We start from the raw sequence: 16,449 nt of genomic DNA, 5'->3' as shown, positions 1-16,449 counted from the left end.
GTATTTATCCAGAGACTAACAAAATCCCAGGACCAACAGTTGCAGATATAGGGATAAAGTTAGCAAATTAAATATGTTAAATATCTATTGGAGTGCTTGATTAGGTCATTCGAGACATTTTATTAAAACAGTAAAATATTATTTGAATTATTATTATTTTATTTTATTTTTTTTGCATAACCTGATTAAAGGTAGAGTTCACCCAAAAATGAAAATTCTCAAAAGAATATTTCAGCTCTGTTAATCCTTACAATGCAAGTGAATAAGAAATTTGAAGGCCCAAAAGTCAGAATAAAAGTAATCCATTAGACTCCAGTGGTTAAGCCATCTGAAGCGATATGATAGGTGTGGATGAGAAACAGGTCAATATTTACGTCCTTTTTTAACTGTAAATCTACACTTTCACTTCAACATTCTGGAGTGGAAGTGACTTTCACTTTCACGTTGGGGCTCGCCATTTTTTTACCTTATGAGTTCTGGTCACCATTCACTTGCATTGTGAGGACCAACAGAGCTGAAATATTCTTCAAAAAATCTTAATTTGTGTTCTGCACAAAAAAGATCATACACATCTGAGATGGCATGAGGGTGAGTAAATAATGAGAGAATTTTCATTTTTGGGTGAACTATCTCTTTAATATTCATGAGTTTCATGACATCACAACTAGCACCACTCACCCCAAACTGTCCCCACCACTTTTTCAAACAAAGTGGCTAGGACACGGATACTCTTTGAATTCACAGAGTAGTGTGTGTAAAAGGCAATAATTATTCCCAAATACATTATGAACCAAGCCTGAGTAGTAAATGATATATCACATATGTTCAATGATTTACCCAAGCTCTTTGTGTACCAATTTCTGTCTTTTAGTGGTATTTAGTACCACATGTACAAAGAGCCCATTCACACATCAGGATGCAAAAAGTAGATTACAAGTCCTAAAAAAAAAAAAAAAAAAAAGAAAAAAAAAAGTTTGTCAATATGGGATGAAAAAAGGGGTCTCTTTCTCCCTGTGATATTACTTCCCACTCAACGCGGTCTGAACACAGCCCTCATAAATTCAAAGATTGTATGCATTTAAATAAATTATAGTATGCCAAATGATACAACAACCAAAGATTGAATAACCTCAAGTGTTAGCTACACACTATGATTCACCCTGACAACCATGTGACGAAACTGTGGACAAAGGAATACTTTGTTTAAGAGATGCAAATTCAGGGCTTAGTGGATGCCCAACGGACAGTTTCATTACTGGACATATCTATAGCTTCCCAAACATCTCGCCTGTTCAGCCTATAACCTGTAATTATGCTTTATATATATATATATATATATATATATATACACACACACATTTACTTTACAGGAATATAATTACTCTTAAGAAAGAAAAATACTACATCAGAGTATCTGCAGGTTCTAAGAAATTAAATGTAATACTTTTTAAGGCCAAATAAAATAAAAATTTAAGACGACTTTCGCGATAATAATAATAATAATTTTTTTTTAAATAATTAATTATCAGGTAAATACAAAATCACTGAGGCTATTTGAATGTCTCTGGACATGTTTTTTATATTTTATTGTGCATTTATGTGTTTTCTTTTTTGAAATAATATAATACAACATTAAAACTCAAAAAAATTAATTCATTATGAATGCATGTAGCCTAAAATATGTAGCCTATATTGTGACCCTTCTCTTTAGTCACTTGTTTTCCATCAAGATGTGACAATAGACCTTATTCACAGTAGCGTCATGTTTGATTTTTAATGGGAATTGAAACAAGGCTGTGAGGGATAGACTTACCATCTCTTCAATGGCACGCATGGTATAAATCTGTAAAAAGCTCCAAGATCCCATCTGATTTTCCACAACTCATGTTGTCTGGAGTTTTTTTGTCTACTGAAAGTTCTTAGAAAGATATTTTTCAATGTTTTGTCTGCGGAACGATACAAAAACACTTTAAACAGCAGTACAGCTCATCGAAGAGACTGTACATCTATCCCTCAAAGCATCGTTGTCATTCTTGTCAAAAATCAAATATGGCGCTGCTGTGAATAAGGTGAAATTTCTGTCATCACAGCTCACCCTTGAGTCTGATTGAATTTTTCTCTGCTGTGGAACAAAAAAAGTAGATGTTAAGCAAAATGTTTAGTCTCAGTCACCATTCACTGTCACTGCATCTTTTTTTTTTTTCATTCAATGAAAGTGAATGGTGACTGAAACTCCCTAATATCTCCTTTTGATATCCACTGAAATAAGAAAGTCATACAGGTTTGCAATAGCATAAAGGTAAGTGATGATAATATTTATTTTTGTGTGAAATATCTCAATAAAAGTCAAAACTCATCAGTTACCTTAAAAATGGCCGTTTAAAGTTGATAAGATGTATTGAAAATGTTAACAATTAAATTATGAAAGAGAACTGTGCAGCATAATTAGTTATGATGTATATTGAAAACAGATTATAATAAATATTAAATATAGATAATAATAATTTCATATTATGTACAGTATATTATAATATTTATATAATTATATTATTATTGTTTTGTACATTATTAAAAAATAAAATAATTGACTGATTCAGATGGCAGAGAAAATACCTGTATATGTCAGATGAAGCTCTAGAGGTGGAAATGAGAGATATACTGTAATGTGTAACTCTGCAGCTGAGTAGTTCTGTTAGCTTTACAATTCTTGTCAAAGGTGATGTAAAATAAGGAAGTGCCACAATTTGAAAGGTGTCAAAAGACCGCTCCAACCTCGCACACTTGCAAATTGCAGCGTTGACAGCTTTATTGATTATAAACAGGAGCGATTTTGTTAGTGCATCGTTCCCTGCACGCGCTCACACTAAACTCAAGTGTCAGCTGCTAAATGCTGGTTGCATGAGAGAGCGAGAGAGAGAGATGACCACATGCACATAAAGAAGGACAAGATCAAAGTGTTTGAAAAAACACTAAAAGACACAGCACGGCAGGCAGACCACCTAGACATCCCTCAAAAAAGACACCCGGCAATCCACCATACACACCACAATCATAGAGAATGCCCGTTTCCAACTGGACATCACTGGGGACCTCCACCCCACACAAAACTCTACCTGAGAGCACATCATGCACCAGGACAACACCACAGACCCCTGCCTACATCAGGACACCACCAGAGACACCTATCTGCAACAGATCATCACCAAAGACCCCCACCATCAAAGAGACATCATCCCTGTCAGAAGGGCAAGAACAAGAATGGTTCATGTCCCCCGGCAACCAACCCAACATACCCACCCCTGCTAACAACACGCCCAGCTCAGCACCACTTCCACAGTCCCTGAGCTATGCCCAGGCTTTCAAAGGACAGGGAAAGACACTGGAGATGGGTGAGATCAGACTGAACAGCCCAAAAACAACAGCATCCTTCAAACGCCACTTTTATATAAGAATGCAAAATAAATAAAGAAATAAATTCAAAAATACACATATATTATACACAATTACATTTTAATATAGTAATATCAAAAATACACAATATTATATAAGGTTTATCTCGTTTTTTTGAAAACAAGAACTCTTGAACTCTGGGAATGACCCTATCAATCTCTGTATGGAATATTCAAGGCTTAAACTCAACAGCCTTTGGGCTGAAGAGTTTAAATACAAAATTCCACAACAGCATCAAGGATATGGACATTATAATTCTACAGGAGACATGGAGCAAGGCAGACACCATCACCCACTGTCCCCCCAACTACATGGAAATTAATCTACCTTCACAAAAACTCAGCAAAGTTCGGAAAGGCAGGAACTCTGGAGGACAAATAATTTGGTACAACTCTAAATTCCACAACTACATTGACACTATAAAAATAGGCAAATACCATATCTGGCTAAAACTCCATAAGGAACTACTTGTCACAAAAAGACACATTCCTGTGTGCCACATACATACCACCATCGGAGTCCTCCAATGAGGACATGTTTTATAATTTGGAAAAAGAAGCATGCCATTTCCAGGCCCAGGGAAATGTGCTTGTTTGTGGGGACCTGAACGCAAGAACAGGACTACACCCTGATTTCACGGACACACAAGGGAGTAAATATATCAACAATAAATTGACATTTAATATTTAACAAACTATGAAAAACTGCCCTTCCTATTAGGACAGCACAAAAACTGTGTGATAGCAGCACAATATGTGTGTCTGCCACAATATGAGGAACAGTGAATGAACTGACTTGAGTCTGTGTCTCCATTTTTTACTATGGCTCTTTCTTATTAGTTGTTTTTTTTTCTTCTTCTTCCTTTATATACATTTTATTTTTATTATTTAACATTACCATTTTACCTTATTTGTCAAGTATACATTGTATATCTTTTTTTTTTATTATTATATTATGAACATTGTTTTGCACTATCTTCGTTTTGCAGTCTTATTTGTATATGCAGCTCAGCTGTAAATGCTTTGGCAATACGAATGTACAAATATTTGTCATGCCAATAAAGCACCTTAAAACTGAAAATGAGAGAGAGAGAGAGAGAGAATTTTGACTCGCACAGATTCTGCTGTTTTAAGCGTCTCCTCTATTCACGCTCCAAAATTTAAGACCTCAGCAAACAAAATTTAAGACTTTTTTATTGAAGACTTTTTATGGCCTTTAATTTTAAAAAGTTAATTTAAGACTTTTTAAGGACCCGTGGGTGCCCTGTACAGTTAGGTTACAAGCTTTGTTTGAGAAATGAGCAAAAAATAGCAAAACTTGACACCTAAAAGGTTACTGCAGGGTCAATTAGAATAACTTTGTGTGAAAAAATGAAAAGGTTATTGTTTACTTCTCACAAGCAGGAGACTGTTGTGATGTCACAATGAGGTGTCACAATAATTTTGGAAAGGGTGTTTCACTATTGAATAGATCAGTGTGCTGGCTCTAGAATTAGAGAAGAGATAAGGTGAGTCTCTCACCATCTCTGTGGGGTCAACGCTGTGAATTTAGTAGGTTTAGACAGACTTCTGGAGTCTATTTAGTGTCTGGAAAAGTTCATCTGGCATTCAGGTGATGAGTCATCGTAGCTCACAGCTGCCTGATCCTGTCACTGGATGCCACTGCCACACGGACTCCCTGTGGAGAATCAGAGGGCTGCTGGCTCTATTGTCATGACAGCCACTGTCCTAGCCAGATTCAAATAGGACACCTGACTGAGCTTGTGGCTGTGAAGTGCGTGATGGCTGTGTGGGTGGGGGTTTATATCATGCAGAGAGGTGACACAGAGCATTTTGATTGATTGATTGTTGTACTTCATAACACACCAAAACATCCTTTACACAAGAAAATGCATGCAGACGCTTTTAGCTACACTGTAAAAAAAAAAAAAAAAAAATCCTGTTAAATTTACAGTAAAAAACTGGCAGCTGTGATTGCCAGAAATTCACAGTAAAAAATACGGTAACCACACTCCTGGCTTTACGGGATGTAATTTTGATGCCTGTATATTTTACGGAGCATTACCGTTTTTTTATTATTAAATTATATAAACTTAATAATTTAATCTTCTGAAACTATAAAAATCTGCTTTTCACTTTATAATGTATAGTTACTCACCGTAGTAATTACAGATAGGCACATGATGGCATGAAGTTCATCAGTTGTGGCTTTTCCAAGGGCAATGATCTATAAACATGAAGAGACAGTGCTCAGTGTCACTCACACAAACACAAAACTCCATCAGAGTAACACATGTGAAATTAAAATAATGTAAAACATATTAACTAAACTACATCAAATATAACACAGAACACCCTAATGTAGATAAGTGACATTAAAGATAAGAATCATAACTATTCCCATAAAATATAATGATGGATGAAAATCCCAGGAGATCAACAGTCACAGAAATATTCAAACCAGCCCATCTGGCACCAACAATCATGCCACGCTCCAAATCACTGAGATCACAGTTATTCCCCATTCTGATGGTTGATGTGAACATTAACTGAAGCTCCTGACCCGTATCTGCGAGATTTTATGCACTGCACTGCTGCCACACTATTGGCTGGTTAGATAATCGCATGGATGATTGTTGGTGCCAGACGGGCTGGTTTGAGTATTTCTGTAACTGCTGATCTCCTGGGACATTTCACACACAACAGTCCCTAGAATTTATTCAGAATGGTGCCAAAAACATAAAACATCCAGTGAGTGGCAGTTCTGTGGACAGAAACACCTTGCTGATGAGAGAGGTCAACAGAGAATGGCCAGACTGGTTCGAACTGGCAAAGTCTAAGGTAATTCAGATAACTACTCTGTACAATTGTGGTGAGAAGAATAGTATCTCAGAATGCTATGCTGAGATGCGGGTTGGCTCTGTTTTGGCGGCACGAGGGGGACCTACACAATATTAGGCAGGTTGTTTTAATGTTGTGGCTGATCGTGTATGAGTACTTGTATTTGCATGCAGTATGTTTCTGGTCTTAGTCTCACCCTCTGAAGGCACACCTACGTGGATGGCACGTGTCAGTACTGTAATTAGCTGAATAGGGTTGATTTCAGGGTACATGAATTTTGAAGCAACATGCCGATTTCCTGTGTGATCATGTTGCTATTATTTTGGCATAATCTATTTCAAATAAACCCACCCCTCACGTAGGAACAAAGCGAAATGTGATTGATCACTTTACATGTCAGTCAGACTGCTCTCCCTTTCTGAGTAGGCGGTTCTTATATTATGGGCATACAACTATACTGCTCTAACTGTTTCTGTCATATCTTTATATGGCAGAAATAGTCCGAGTATTATGGCAGTATGACATTCCGAACTCAGCCACTGTGCAGACCTTTTGCTGTTTAGTCAAAGATCTGGCTACACAAGACTACTTAGACCTAAACTATGATTGTACATTTCACTTCAATCTAAAGCTAAACGGAATTGATGCTCTTTGAACTGCATTGGACCACTCTTTGTTGGGTTATATTCCCTGAAGAGGGGAGAGTGCACTGTGCCTCAGCATAAAAAAGAAGATGGTGAGAGAGAGTAAAAAAAATTGTTAAAGCACAGTAGCAAGGACACTGCATTGTGAATGCTCCACAGTGTGACAATATGATCCTAACAGGCTTATGTAAGAGGGATGCCTGCATGCACGTCTTCCAGCAGACAACGGCTGCACCGACTGTTACATAACTAAATCAGCCTCTCCACAGAGCCCGGCCGCGCCTGTGCACAGCACACAGCAGCCTGCCAAAGAGAGGGAGTGCGACAGAGAGAGAGAGACATAGAGAAAGAGACAGACAGTAAATGCTGCTTCCTGCAGAAACACAAAGATTGTTAAAGATAATGGAGTGAAATTAAACATTTGGAAGGGGATGCTATCAGCAGTAAGTAAAATAATTAAGTCATCACTTACAAAAAAAAGTATCTCAGTATTATCATGGCCTTTTGGACATGGTGCCACAGTAATTCCACATTTTTTGGATATTTATCATGGTGATATCATGTCTTTTTAGACATGTACCATCATAATACCATGTTTTTTGGATTTGTATTATGTTAATATAATGGTATTCTTTCAATGGCGAATTCTCAGGGCCAGCAAAGCCTTCTCTGCTGGCCTAACGTGCCAAATAAATAAATATTTTTCATCCTTTCATTCTCAATCACCTTTTGCCTATGTATTTTTAATCGCTTTCCACTCTTAATTAATCTACTAACAAATAGAGAAAAAATTTGTCCAGTTAGAATTTATTCCTTGATGCTTACAAGTGAAGCGTGACAGCTGTTTCACAAATCACATGCCCGAAGCCTGAGCTCCACCCCCTCAGGCCTTCAGAATTTCCACAGAATCCCTCAACAGTGCAAATGAATGCGATTCATCAGATTTATTTGTTCTTGGTGGGTGTGATCTTTAGGATATGTCCTGGTCGAGGCCTTCTAGCTGGCCTTAAGTGACGCAATTACGCTTTAAGTGACGTAATTTGAAAGTGAAGAGTACGAGATCTTACTGATGAGTCAGCTGTCATCTGCTGGTATTGCAGTTGTGAAAGAGATCCTTATGGATTTACAAACCTGAGATGTTCTGCATGACCGTGCATTTGTTTAATTTATTAAACAGGAAAGGAGGACTGATTTTCACTTCAAGCAAATTAGTAAGTGCTTTTTGCATTGTTATAGCAACATCAGGAGTTTTCTAAGTGTAAATTAGGCTGCTTGAGCATTCAGTGTCAGATCAAGTTTTGAAAAGTAGTGCTGCATTCCATTCAATTTGGAAAGTCAGATTTTACAACTTCCTACTAGGAAAAGTGCAATGGAATGCATCTTGAAATCAGAATTACAACTTGTAGGCTCGTGCAGAAATTCTCAACTCCGATTTCACCGAGATGCAGGGGCATGATGTCACACAAACATGTTGACACTCAGGGAGATATACAAAATAAGTGATAAACATTCACTTTATTAAGTAACATCGATAAATGAGTTAGTTTCCACATTACATGATATTAAAGCTTGTTTAACAAATGCCTGCAGAAACAGGTGTATAAAACATTATAATCTCTTTTGATAATCATACATCTGAAGCACAAATGCTAGCACTGCAGCATTGTTTATCAGTTGGGTTGCTAGGAGACATCTCTTATGAGAGTCAAACACCTCATACCGCTAACGGGAGCGTTGCAGTTCCGAATATCGAATGGAATTAATTTATGGTCGGAGATATCAAGTAGGAATATCCAGTGGCAATTTTAGCGGGTGGCCTGTGGTGGCCTGGGCCACCCCTGTAATCTCATTGGCCACCCTGTGGCCACCCCAGAACTGATTGGTAGTTCATCATGTTCATCAACACAAGAACGAAGAACCAATAGAAACACCTGTCAATCAAGATGACATCTCAGGTCATTTGTTGATTTAGAGCCACACTGACCCAGGGTCAGTTTTATATTTCTGACCATTATAGTAGTGGTGGGACTTAAGCTGTGTGAGCTGATCTTTGATCAGTGGGGGGAGGGGTAGGCCGCGGGTGGCCAGGCAGGTGCCGCAGGTCGCGGGCAGCGGGCGTCAGGTCTGGAGTATAATGGTCGGTCAGAAGCACGAAGCTGACACGAGCTAGCGTCTACCTCCAACTTCCAATGAGTTGACGATGTCGATTTATGGTCAAAAAGAAAGCTGTTATTTGAGAGGTATGTTCATCTAATCTAACGTTTAATTTATCCCGAATTTCCATGTGAATGTGAAAACATTTTTTCATTGTTACAGTAGCTAGGTTAAAGAGTAAGCTAGACCCTACGCCACATTCAGCATGTTATCTTTATATTGACATGAAATATGAAATGCCATGTTTTCTGATTTAATGACGGAGGTGTGTAAAGCGTTTTACAGATGTATATGTTCAATAGCTAAAGTTATATATATGGCTAACCTGTGTGTGAAATGGAAGGGTTTGTGCTGTGACTGTACTTTAAATCTTTACATGAGTTATTTATGAGCTCTTTATGTGTATTATTGGTCAGTCAGACCAATTAAATCTTCAAAGTTTTTATAACTTATTTGACATTTTAAATATGCAGAGGCAGGGCAAATTGCACTTAAATGCCGCAAATGATTTGACTAACTATTTTATTTGGTAATATTCAAAGTAATTGAAGCTATCAGAACATGTGGAAAATAAACCTGAGTAGACACTGTAAATAGAGTTTTGTTTTTTACTGTATTCAGAGCTCAATCTGCAATTTTGGGGTTTCCAGACAGACACCTATAAGCCTTGTACCCAATTTAACAATATTTCTGCTGGACAGTGCAGTTATAGCTAATAAATGAATGAATAATTGATTGAATGATTGATTGAATTGCACCTCAATCAGTTATCACCTGTACTTGTATCTTTTTATGATTATACACTATACCTGATGTTATACTCAGATTAATTCTCTACAATGAGAATAGCTCTTTAAAATGTGTAACTGACTTTTCCTAAACAATTACTGATTTAAAAATGGATGTTATGTTAAAATAACCAGAGATTCCCAGAAACTGTAATAGGTTGAAATAGAACAGGAATAGAAAACTGTCAAATGTCAAAACAACAGTCTGATATTGAATACAAACAATTCAGTGAATGCTAACATGAGTTTAATTAATTTATTCTACATGTGTAGATGTTGAAGCAAAGCAATGCGATATTTACACATTTTGATCATGTGCCATTCATAAAGGTTCTCCCAGTATCGCCACCCCATACTAGGTCTGTGCCACATCTTGGCCACCCCAGTAAAAATGTCCTGGATACGCCACTGGGAATATCCCTCATTCAGCTTGAATGGAATGCAGCATAACCGTGTACCCTGATGAAACTAAATTTATTGCAAGGAACATTTAAATCGCACATATTATTAGATAGATTTTTCCAGGTATTATAGACCTCCTTGGTAGATTCATATGAAAAATTATGATTTTTGAATGTCCATTCGGGAGATGTTCATTTCACAAAACAGTCATGCTGCTGTTAAAATTAGGCTTGCTTGAGCATTAAGTGTTGTTTCAAGTTCTGGATTTCGTGCGTGTACGTGTTTTTAAAATGTCAATTGGTATAAGTTAGCTGCGACATAATATATGATGCCCAAAGGGATAGGGTCTTATTCATTGTGAAACTGTGTTTTCTTAATGGCATGAATCACAATGAAGGCCTAGACTTTAAATGCACGGCCCGCCACTGTATTCTTTGGTACCCTTTAGTACCATAATAATACCATGGTATATATCAAAGTATTGATATATTGACACTGGAGTCAGTATAATGAAAGAATAAAATGAAACATTTGGAACATGTACCATGGCATTACGTTGTTACAATGTGTTATTTTGTTGTTTGTTTTGTTTTTTTGGACATGATACCATGATAATCTCAGATTTTTTAACATGTACTATGGTAATACCATCTAGTACCTTCAAGTACCTAGATATACACAAAATACAGTATATATATATATATATATATATATATATATATATATATATATATATATATATATATATTAAAAAATACTCTGGTACTGCCAAAATACTTTCACCTAGTGACACTTTTAAATATGATACATTTCATTTAATAGAGATGAAATGTAATAGCATAATGTAAAATTAGGCCTAGCATGTAATATGTCTCACCTTGATGTCAATGTATATCATCAATCTTCTATCATAATATTTTCTAATATGCATTATCCAGACTTGCAATACCATTTGCATCTGAGACTTCTCCCAGTACATGGATCTCAAAATATCCATACTGTACTGTATAGGTGGACAACATTATTACATTTGACTAAATAAAGAGGAACTAAATACATTATATTGCATTTTTATCTTTGACCGTTATATTCCTGCACAAGAAGTTTCTTCTTGTCACATGCTCATGTGGATAATTAATGTAAGACGTTTGCATAATGCAGCAAAAGCTGTAGGTGGTTTCCTGCACCTAGGCTTCACTGGGACACAAGAGCAGATAAACCCACCTTGGAAAGCAGGAAGGAAGGCAAGCAGGCATCAGAATCCTGTAACACTCTGCCGCCAGGCTCCAGGTCTTGAGGAGTCTAATGGGGTGGTAATGTTGGGTAAATGTTTCCAGTGTACATGTGCCAGCAAGACCAAAACTCAATTAGCTCTGCTCCATACTGCAGTGTAATCCAATGTGCCTGGGTTTTACACTTAGAATGCAAATACAGCCACTTGTCATTTGTCATTTCACTATAAGAGCTTAACCATCCGTCTGCAAGCTGCCTTAAGATGTCACACAGGTCACATAAACACATAGAGACTGTATCACCAAGATATCATATAGAGAATATGTCTGTTTCCCTCACTGCCAAACACAAAACCCTCATTAAGTCAATTGGAAAAAATTTGATTGTCAAACTTGAAAAAACAAAAACAAATTTGAAGATTACCATCGTATAATAGTAGGGGTACTAAACATTAGATCACTTTCATCCAAAGCACTAACTGTGAATGAAATTATCACAGATCATAGATTGGATTCGCTCTGTTTGACTGAAACCTGGCTTAAACTGGAAGAATATACGTATATATGTTTAAATGAGTCTACTCCCCCAGGTTATTGTAATAAACATTTGCCTTGCCTGAAGGTTCGAGGAGGAGGTGTTGCTACAATTTACAGTGATGTTATTGATGTTACTCAGAGGTCAGGATACAAGTTTAAATCTTTTGAAATGATAATGCTTAATGTGACATCGTCAGATATAAATAAATAAAAAATCACTGTCATCTTTTGCTCTTGTGACAGTATATAGACCACCCAGGCCAGATTCTGATTTTGTATCAGATCTAGTAGTTACAGTGGATACAGATTTAATTGTTGGTGTCTTCAACATGCACACAGACAACAAAAATGATACATTGGGAATGACATTTATCGATATTCTCAACTCTGTCAGTGTTAGACAAAATGTGACGGAACCAACTCATCGCCATAGTCATACGCAAGATTTAATTCTGTCATATGCAGTTGATGTTGATAAAAACAATTCTCAATTAGCAATTCAGAGCGATGACATCTCTGATCAATAATCTCCCAGATTTGTCTCAAATACTCAGTAAGACAAAAAGTTCAGATGAACTTGATGTAGTCACAGAAATTATAGATACAGTCTTCTCTAGCATTCTAGATGGTGTCCCCCTCCAGTTAAAGAAAGTTAAAGAGAAAAGCCCTGCACCATGGTACAATGATCACACTCATGTTCTTGAGAGAGCAGCTCGGAAAATGGAGCACAAGTGGAAGAGTACAAAATCAGAGGTATTTCGCAGTACATGGAAGGATAGCGTCTCTAGCTATGGACAGGCTTTAAAAGCTGCCAGGTCTGCATATTTGAGCAAACTCATAGAAAATAAACACAATAATCCTAGGTGTTTATTCAGTACTGTTGCTAAATTGGTAAGACATAAAACTTCGAACTTTGACCAGATATTCCATCGCAGCACAGTAGTAATGAATTTATGAATTTCTTTACTAGAATTCATCAGAAACAAAATCAGAATTATGCATCCTTCTGCCATAGCACATCAGAAGACAGTGTATTAAATTATTCCCTATGAGCAACTTCAATCCTTCACTGTTATAGGTCAGGAAGAGCTAAAATTAACTTATCAAAACAGCAAAAGCAACAACATGCGTGTTTGACCCAATATCGACTAAGTTCCTAAAAGAGGTGTAATTCCTGTAATCTCAGAACCTCTTCTCAATATTATTAACTCCTCATTATGCTTAGGGCATGTCCCAAGAAACTTTAAGCTGGCAATTATCAAACCACTTATCAAGAAACCACAGCTTGATCCAGGAGAGTTGGCTAGTTATAGACCGATCTCAAATCTCCCATTTATGTCAAAAATACTAGAAAAGGTAGTGTCCTCCCAACTATGTTAATTTTTAAAGAGAAATGGTATATCTGAAGAATTTCAATCAGGATTTAGGCCCCATCATAACACAGAGACTGCACTTTTCAGAGTTACAAATTACTTTCTCTTACCATCTAATCACGGCTGCATTTTTCTTCTAGTGATTTTAGATCTTAGTGCTGCCTTAAGCCTGGTTTATACTTTGGAAGAAGACAAACTTTTTTCTCCTGGACGAACTAAAGCACCCTAGGTGAACGAAGCCGCCATTTATACTACGCGCGACATAGTTTTAAAATGAGTTTGTTTAGGGTGATTTCCCCTTTCACTTTTAAAAAACTTAAATCTCTCTCTACTCATTTGTCGTGGCCGTGCTGTCTTTGTAGAGTTTGTGTTCCAAATCATGTAAAAAAGTCTACTTCCACACAATCTCTAAGTGACGGGCTTCAAAGTTATCAATTTTAACGACAGTAACCTAGGTAACAACTCCTCAGCTGGCACGCGCAATTGTAAATAAAAAGCATCACATTCAAACCACACCCACGAATAGTTTTAACCAATTATCAATGCTGTTCGACCAGCCAAGTTCTCTTGGGTCAAGAATTTCAGAGATGTGCGCGAACAGGAGAAATCTCACCAAATGTACACCTTGATAGAACAAAAATGTCACTGCATTTTGTCATTATTTGTAGGCGAACTAAGCGAAGCCTGTTCACCCAGTAAGTATAAATTAGCCTTTAGACACAACAGATCATAACATTCTCTTGGATAAGCTTGAGAATTATGTTGGCATTTGTGGGCAGACATCAGCTTAGTTTTGGTCCTATTAAACCAACCACTACCACTTTGTCAGTGTAAACGAGGAACTGTCAGATCAAATTAAGTATGGACTTCCACAGGAATCAGTTTTAGGGCCTCTGCTTTTCACCTTATATATGCTTCCCTGGGAGACATTATCAGGAACCATGGAATTAGTTTTCACTGTTATTCCAACGATATCCAACCCAATCAAATTTCACAATTTTCCAATTTAGCATTTAGTGTATAAATGATATCAAAGATTGGATGGCTAGAAATTTCCTTCTACTCAAGTAGAGGTACTAATTACTATGAGGTACTAATTGAAGTATATTATTGTCTTCCTAGCAGTGTTTGGGACTCAGGGACACTCTCTCAGTTTAAATCTAGACTAAAGACTCATCTGTTCAGCCAGGCATACACCTAATTTAACTCTCAACTCATAATTATGCTGCTTTAGTTAGGTCTGCCGGAACAGGAAACACTTCTCTTATTTTATAACACTGCTTAAAAGTGAATGGCATCTAAGCTAATATTATTTTATTTGTTTCCCTGTCTTAATGTCGTGATATATATCCCGAGGTTACCAGAGCCTGCCAGATACTACTCTGGTCCTGCCTCATCTCCAACTCCCACTGCTACGTGTCGCTGAGTGATGATGACCAACTGCAGCCTGTGCCAGCCACACTTCACTTCAGTCTACTGCGATGGACTTCACAGGGGATGAATTGATGCCAACTCCAAGACATGGGATACTTCATGTGCCACTGAACCCTGGATTCAGGATGGACTTCACCAAAATTACCTGCCATAAGCTCCAAGCCGGACTGCGATACCCCTCACTGACTGGTGCCTGTATCGTCTTGGTCAAAGTATGGACTACACTCTCTTAAAATGGAATATATAGACAATGAATTAACTGCCAACTAAAGCCTTCATCAGCCAAATAACAAAGGATACTGTAAACACTGTATGTGCACTTCCACAGTTAATACAGAATGGACTTCAAAGACTTTGTCAAGAATCTTACAGTTCATACAAAATCATTTTTTTAAACATTGTAGTAACATTTATTTAGCTTACTAATTTAAACCATGACTTGTTCTACATATAAATAACTAATAGTGGCATTATATTCATGCTGTTTAGCCAGAAGGGTACTAGCCCCATAGAGAGCCTCGATTCTCCCAAGGATGTTTTTCTCCATTAACCAACATCTTGTGGAGTTTTTTTGTCCCTTGCCACAGTCGCCTTTGGCTTGCTCACTGGGGGTCTAAATGCAAATATTAATTACTTATTAAGGCACAATCTACAATCACATCTTTATCAAACAGCACAATGGAGACTTAAGACATTACAGCTTTATTTTCTGTTATAGCATAATTTCCTGTACAGTTGCTTTGTCTGTTGTGAAAAGTGCTATACAAATACAAATGACTTGACTTAAAACATATAAAATGACCAATTATATTTTGTTTTACATAGCATTTAAGGGTGGGTAAAATTTTAAGTGTAACTGAGAACAAGGCGGAATACACAGGTGTGCATGAGTATATCTTGTTTAGTTGCCCCTAAGGTGTCTCAAACAAAACTGAATATGTTTCAGATATGTGATGCTACGAACCTTGCAAATTTTGGGGTGCTAAAGACTAAAAAAAACTTTAATTCTTCTGTGAAACACTAAAGGAGATGTTTGGCAAAACCTTTTCTTCAATCACCATTCACTTTTTTAGTATGGATGCAGTGAAAGTAAATTAATTAGAAAGAATGTACTGTAATATGGGTTTGAAACAACATGAGGTTGGGTAAATGATAACTGTGATCTATCCTTTTAATCTAAATTTAGCTCATTTCAGGTTTGTTTTAGTCTAGCGTGGAGAGAAAAAAAACATACTGTAGTTGCACTGGACAGCTGCAAAGGCCCATTTTCAGAGAAAGGAAAGGCAACCCCCCCCACCCTTTACACACTTATTATCCTCAGCCCCTCGCCCTGTTTTCTTGTGGTTTTTAGTTGGCACCAAATTCATAGTTCCTAGAACCCTTGTTCCATACTGTCCCAAGATGTCAGCGACAGGCCTGATTAAAAAATGAGGACAAAGGCAATGTGAAATGTTATACTCTACTACAGCAGCCAAAATCAACAACTGTGTATTCTGGTTGCTAAACTGAGAGAAAGCTTTGTGACACAGCAGCAGCTTTGTGGATCAAGAAGAGTAACTTCCTCCTGTGAATTCAGTCAATATCTCAACCCTAAT

Source organism: Myxocyprinus asiaticus, chromosome 15 (assembly GCF_019703515.2).
Source record: "Myxocyprinus asiaticus isolate MX2 ecotype Aquarium Trade chromosome 15, UBuf_Myxa_2, whole genome shotgun sequence".
NCBI classification, from domain to species: domain Eukaryota; kingdom Metazoa; phylum Chordata; class Actinopteri; order Cypriniformes; family Catostomidae; genus Myxocyprinus; species Myxocyprinus asiaticus.
Note: the sequence above shows the minus strand (reverse complement) of the source record.